Here is a 6,135-nt window from a genome sequence, read left to right on the forward strand (position 1 = left end):
GTATGGTTCAGCTTGCTTAGAAATCTTGCTTGTATCTTAGAGTAATAAATGCTGTTTTCTTCATTCATTGGCATGGCCATTGCTTCCCTATCTAAAAAGAACAATTGCCTGTGGTAATACACAATTGTTCCAATATACAGAAGAATGCTCTACGAGCATGACGATGAGATGCACTAATAACATTTTTAAAATACCCACAAAGGCATGTACTGCATGCTTGGTAGGAGGGGTGATCTGAAGACCACCTTTTTAGTAACTGTTTTCACAGAAAACCCTCCTTTCCTTCCATGTAAGCCTACAGAATGCCTCAGAATGTGTCAGGCATTTTGGTGATGTATGACCCAGGAGAGGAGAGGGACAGGGAGGTTTTGAAATGCCAGGACAGGGTTATGTCAGAATGCCAGATGCAAGGGAGGGCACCAGGAGGAGGTCTCTTGTTATCTGGTGTGCTCCCTGGGGCATTTGGTGGGCCGCTGTGAGATACAGGAAGCTGGACTAGATGGGCCTATGGCCTGATCCAGTGGGGCTGTTCTTATGAAAAGAGGGCATAAGAACCAGTGTGTGAGACAGACTGCCAGATTCACCCCTTCTCTCCTCCCTCCCCCAACATTCCCTGTTACTCTCCCTCCCCATTCACAAATGGCCCTCCACGCTGACTTACCTGCTCCGATGCAGGCTGTTGGTTGCGGCTGAGGCAGCAGGCAGCTGATGTTGTTGCCGCTTTGTAGCAGTCAGAAATGGCCACTGGTGGCATCTTCCAGGCGTCACCAGCAGCTGATTTCTGGCACCTTGCTGTGTGTGCAGTTTTGGTTGGCAACTTTCAGTCTCAAAAGACTATGGTATAAGCCTACAGCACCTGGTATTCCCAAGCGGTCTCCCATCCAAGTACTAACCAGGCCTGACCCTGCTTAGCTTCCAAGATCAGATGAGATCAGGCATGTGCAGGGTAACAGTTGCTGCTGCAGTAACTAGCTTAATAGATCCACTGATTCATTAACATGCCTTCCTGATTAGGTTCAGCTGTGGAGTTGGTGAGAACAGCCAGTGCTGGGGATCCTTCTTTTGTTGTGTCAACAGCTTGTACTCCTTGTAGTCAAGGAGCATCTAGGAGGTGGCTTTTGTTCACAAGGTCAAGCTTGCTGCAATAGCAAGATATGACCAATGATGAAGACAACCCTGAAGTGACCAAGGCTGTGGTCACCTGGAATTTTGGAGCAGGCAAAGCTCCAGGCTGTAGGGCTTACCAGTTACCATGCCATTGGCAACAAGCTACAAAATGGCACAGGACTGGCAAAATTACAGTGGCAGATTGCAAGATCAGCTGGCGTAATGCAAAACTTGGATTGGGTAGTAAGCAGCAATAATTATTTTTACTAGGAAGCTGTAGATCTGCTTTAAGAAGCTCAGTAATATTGGAAGGAAAACTCAAGTCATGACAGATGGCAAACATGGCAGCATAAACAAATTACATGAGGAAAAGTGGAACAAAATGTAATGTGTGTGTGATGTTTGGTACAATAAATATGATTATGACTATTTATGTTAAGAAAAATGAAAATAGATAAAAGCCCTGTTGCCCAGCAAGGGACCAATCTAGCTCTGATAAGAACCCGAACCTTGCAGTTCAGTTCCGTAGGAATTTAATCAGATTCAGACATAAGCAGGACATTGTGGATAGAAACCCAGATTTTAAAGATTATAGAGAAAAGAATGACGATATTACATCCTTGTACAAAAATGTTATTTTAAAATAAGCCTCAAAACAGTCATTAACAAAATATTCTGGAGTAGACTGAGAAAGGATGGGATCTGTTGTATATCTGAAATAGTTGTGTTATCAGCACACTGGAGTAGGCAACACTGATGGCTAGAAAATGCAAACGTTCTCAAATATCTCCAAATCATCAACATACCATTACAACAAGCAGTGGACTGGTGAATTAGAAGGGGATAGTCCAAACAGTATCATGTAGTGGTTTAGGGCCCAATCCTATCCCCTGCCAGCCCAGACAATGCAGCACCATCAACAGAGAACGTACTGCATGCTATGGGGACAAGATGGCCCAGGAGAGGTAAAGTTTTTGTGTGTGCTTACGCCTCTGTAGGCCACCTGATCTCAAATGGGTCTCCTCAGACCAATGTCAGCTCTTTAGCTGACATAAGTCCAAGGCGATTCATGAGGGAGAGTCCAAGCCAGGAAAGGCTGCAAGAAGCGTGATGGGATGTCAATACTCATGGCCACTGCCCTGCTCCACCCCAAAGCCACAATCCTCCCCCAAACCATCCCACCACCGACTTATTGGTGACCGCAAGGAATGGAGGAGGTTCAGTGGGCCACTGTCACACACATGCCGCTTCTTGCCATTTGCTCTGGAGACAGCAGCCTGCCAAATGGGGCATGGGGAAGGCAGGGAGGAGGCGTTTTGGTACGGGGAAGGCCGGTGGCAGGTGGGCCCTTCGGCAGGTGGTGGGACAGCAGGAAGTGAGGTCAGGATCCGGCACTTGTGCTCAACCCTGACCCTATTCCCAGGCAACATGGTGTTACACAGATCTGAGTAGACCCATTGGGACTGCAGCAGCTCTCCCCAGGGTAAGGGGAAGCATTTCCCCTTGCCCTGGGCCAATCCGCTTGCAGCCTGAAACTCACACTCGATATGTGGCATGCCTGCTTGCCAGCATCCCTTTTCCAGCACAAGTTAGAAATGTGCTGCCCAGCTCAAATTCTCACTCATACATGATAGTCTCCACCTCAGAGCTCTCTAACCCACTCTCTCAATTTAGTTAGCCTCATAGGGCTGCTGTGTGGATAAAAGGGGAAGGGCTGGGGTTCTGCCCTGTGATCCTTGAAGAAAAGGAAGGATAAAAATGCAAGAAAATATTTGCTTCTCATTGTGTTAAGAAAGAGACACAGATGCTGGATACTGACTTAAAATGAGCATTACTTGAAAAATAAAGTACTCATTCATGCAACATTTTTACATTAGAACGCATGTTAAATAACTTCATAATTGCCAAGAACTGCATTTTCCGCACAAACCCAAAGTTAGAAAACTAGCCCTGGCAATTTGCAAGTGTGATTCAAGGGAACAGTTTCTCTAATTTGTCTAGTCTGCAAGGACTCCCAGTCTCTTTGATTGCAAAAATCTTTTATTTGCCCAACTCTTAATGCTTTGTAGAGACTAATTGGCACTAATTAGTGTGATCCTTTTATCTCATTCCAGCCAGCACAGAGACTATGATCTTCCCACTCCAACAGTACTGTAAAGGAGAATGAGGGACCCAGCCAGAGATTTTATCTTAAAGTCCTTTTGTTAAAAATGCTTTCGGTGATTATTGAAATTAATTTCAGTGGGGTTTCCAAAGTCTTAGTTAAGCACCTAGATAAACATAAGCAGCATTTTGAGCCATTGCCAGCATTTATGTCTTTTTTAAAAAGATTTATATTTTACCTTTCCAGAGCACAAGGCAACTAATAAATTCACATTCAATAAAAGACAATAATCATAAAAACACCGTGAGACACCAACCCCAATTAAGGCTCCTGCCAGCAGATCATGTGACTGACATAAGGTTCAAGCCAGTTATTACTGAGTCCAGCCAAGCACCACTCTGCCCAGAACTACTTAGGCAAGGAGGGCATGAAATCATTAGTTTTAAATTGACATTTAAAAAAAATCTAAGTAGTAAGGTGGTGGAGGAAGAGGATGTGTGATCATGATACAAACTGAGGAGGGACTAAAATTTAAAACTCCCCTGTCTCCACTGTGGTTTGGCTGTGTTCTTCATGTTCCTGCACACACTGCTCCACACAAAAGAAGAAAAAAAGGATGGAATTCACACATTTGTCTAAACATGTTGATTGGCCCTAGGTGTTTATCAAGCCAAAAGAGCTGGATAAAAAAAGACAATGGGTTGCAAGTGCAACCAATCAGGATTTGACACCCCACTGCAATCAGTGGTACTCTACAGAACTAAGTGGTTATTTTGAACTTATTCGGAAAATTATGTTCCAAGTCCACATCCAGGTGGCAAGACAGATACAAAGAGTCATCCTGAAATGTGGACTTTCATTTTTATTTTGTGAAAACTTAAAAATCTGTAATAGTTTTATAATCATTCCTCTATATTTCACTGGTCCACAAGACCCTGAGGTCTCAAGACCTTGAGGTCCACAAGACCCTGAGATCTCCACGAGGTCTCAGGAATAAAATCATCTTTGATCACTTCCAGCATCTTGCCAAGCAAGCACCAATATGAAAGCATTAACACCAATATGAAAGCATTATGAAACTAGCATTTATAACATATTATGTCTGGTGTATAGTGCTGTAGAAAATGAGAACTGAAAGAGAACAGCCAGCCAGTCTGAAAAGCACTATTTATTTGTTTGTTTGTTTGTTTATTTATTGATTCCTCACTTTTTTCTACCCAAATGGCATTCATAGTGACTTACAAGCTTAAATTAAAAAATATAAATATGAAAATCTCTTTAAAAAAACATAAGACAACCTTGAAAAATACCCCATTAAAAGCCACAAACAAGGAAAAGCAAAGAACCAGCAGCAGTAATTAAGAAAAAGGCAGACCCCTAAAATTTAACCAGCATAGAGTCCCAAATATCCAATATTAGAAGTCCTAGACTCAGATTCTCCTCAAATGATTCATGTTCTGGTAATGGTTCTCCTCAGAAGATCAACAATCTTGGTACAAGATTAATGCAATGTTGTTCTTTTTTTAACTGAATTTAGTGTAACTTCTTCTAGAACAAATTATAAATTAAAATTAGAACTATATGTATTTGTTGTTATAACCAGTCCTTAATTTATCTTGTTCTGGACCTGTTGAGGCTCAAAATATAAAGTAAGCAAACATAATACAGTGAATATTCAACAATCTGAATTCACAAAAAAGTGCAGTAATGCTGTTACATAAGAAGATAAGAAAAACCTTGCTGGATGAGACCAAAGGCCCATCTACAGCCCAATCCTAGGCTCCCTTAGCACCCAGAGATACAGCTGTGCCAAAATGGCAACTGTTGTATCCTATGGGGGCAGGGAAGCAGCAGCAAATCTCCTCAAGGTAAGAGAACAAATGTTTCCTTACCCCATGTAACACCCAGGCAGCCCCACTATTGAGCAGTCACCGAACAGAGGAGACTGGTGTCAAGTTTCCCAGCCCAGAAGGGGGTTTAGGATATGGCAGAAGAGACTGCTGCTATCTTTGCCCCCCTCCCAGGCCTGCTCCTCCACTCTTCCACCCTCCCCCCCAGTTCTTTCCCCTCCCCACCCCAGAAAGCCCTACTGCCAGCCAGCAGCCATACTCACCACCAGGAGCACTCAGTGTCCATCTTTAGTTGCTGAGGCCCAGAACCAACTGACATGGGGCTCAGTGCTGGTGGTGGTGTTGCAAGGTTCAACAAAGCAAGACTCAGTACTCAAGGGTGATCATTTGCAGGCTTTATTTCATTGCAAGCAACAGGCATCTCATGGAACTAATGCCTCAAAGCATGAGAGCAATTTCCCAATGTTAACTGGACCCTTTATACCATTCTGGGTCCTTTGTTTGAAAATCTGAACTTCCCATTGGCTGAAGTTTGACATCATAGATGGGGCTAACTCTTAATAGGCTATCGATAACTTTAGAGACACCTGATAGGCTTGTTTCAGGTTACAGTTTCCATAAAAGGTAAAATTAAACAATTAAACATATTGAATTACAAAGTTTTCAAGAACCAGCAGGGGTTGTTATAATATCATTTTATCCAGTATTGACCCAGTGCTGACCCTTACTCACATTTATCATTCCAATTAGAAATTAACTGACAAGTCCTCTCACTAGCCTCATTAAAAGAGAACACAAAAACACTTAAACACAGGTGTGAAGACCTCATTTTTGTCAGAACTTCAGACCCATTTCTTGGCATACATGCCCTTCAGACTCATCCTAATTAGGATGGCCTTGCTTGAGCCACCTATCTTATCTATTCTGCATTTCTTCTCCTGGTTTTAGTAAAACACTGTGGGGCCCTCTGCAAACCTCTGCGGAGCAAAGACCTTTAAACTTCCTTTAACAGTTTCATTAAAATCAAACAATTTGACTTCTATGTCTTAATTCTATATAACTATTGTGACCTTT

The 6,135-nt window shown here is 42.8% G+C and overlaps 1 pseudogene; it reads right to left on the minus strand.

Annotated features, from left to right (window-relative positions):
- Positions 1-844: 844 nt before the first annotated feature.
- LOC136643323 (5S ribosomal RNA) lies at positions 845-964 on the minus strand (annotated as a pseudogene).
- Between the last annotated feature and the right edge of the window lie 5,171 nt (positions 965-6,135).

The sequence above is a fragment of the Tiliqua scincoides genome, chromosome 2 (assembly GCF_035046505.1).
Source record: "Tiliqua scincoides isolate rTilSci1 chromosome 2, rTilSci1.hap2, whole genome shotgun sequence".
NCBI lineage: Eukaryota > Metazoa > Chordata > Lepidosauria > Squamata > Scincidae > Tiliqua > Tiliqua scincoides.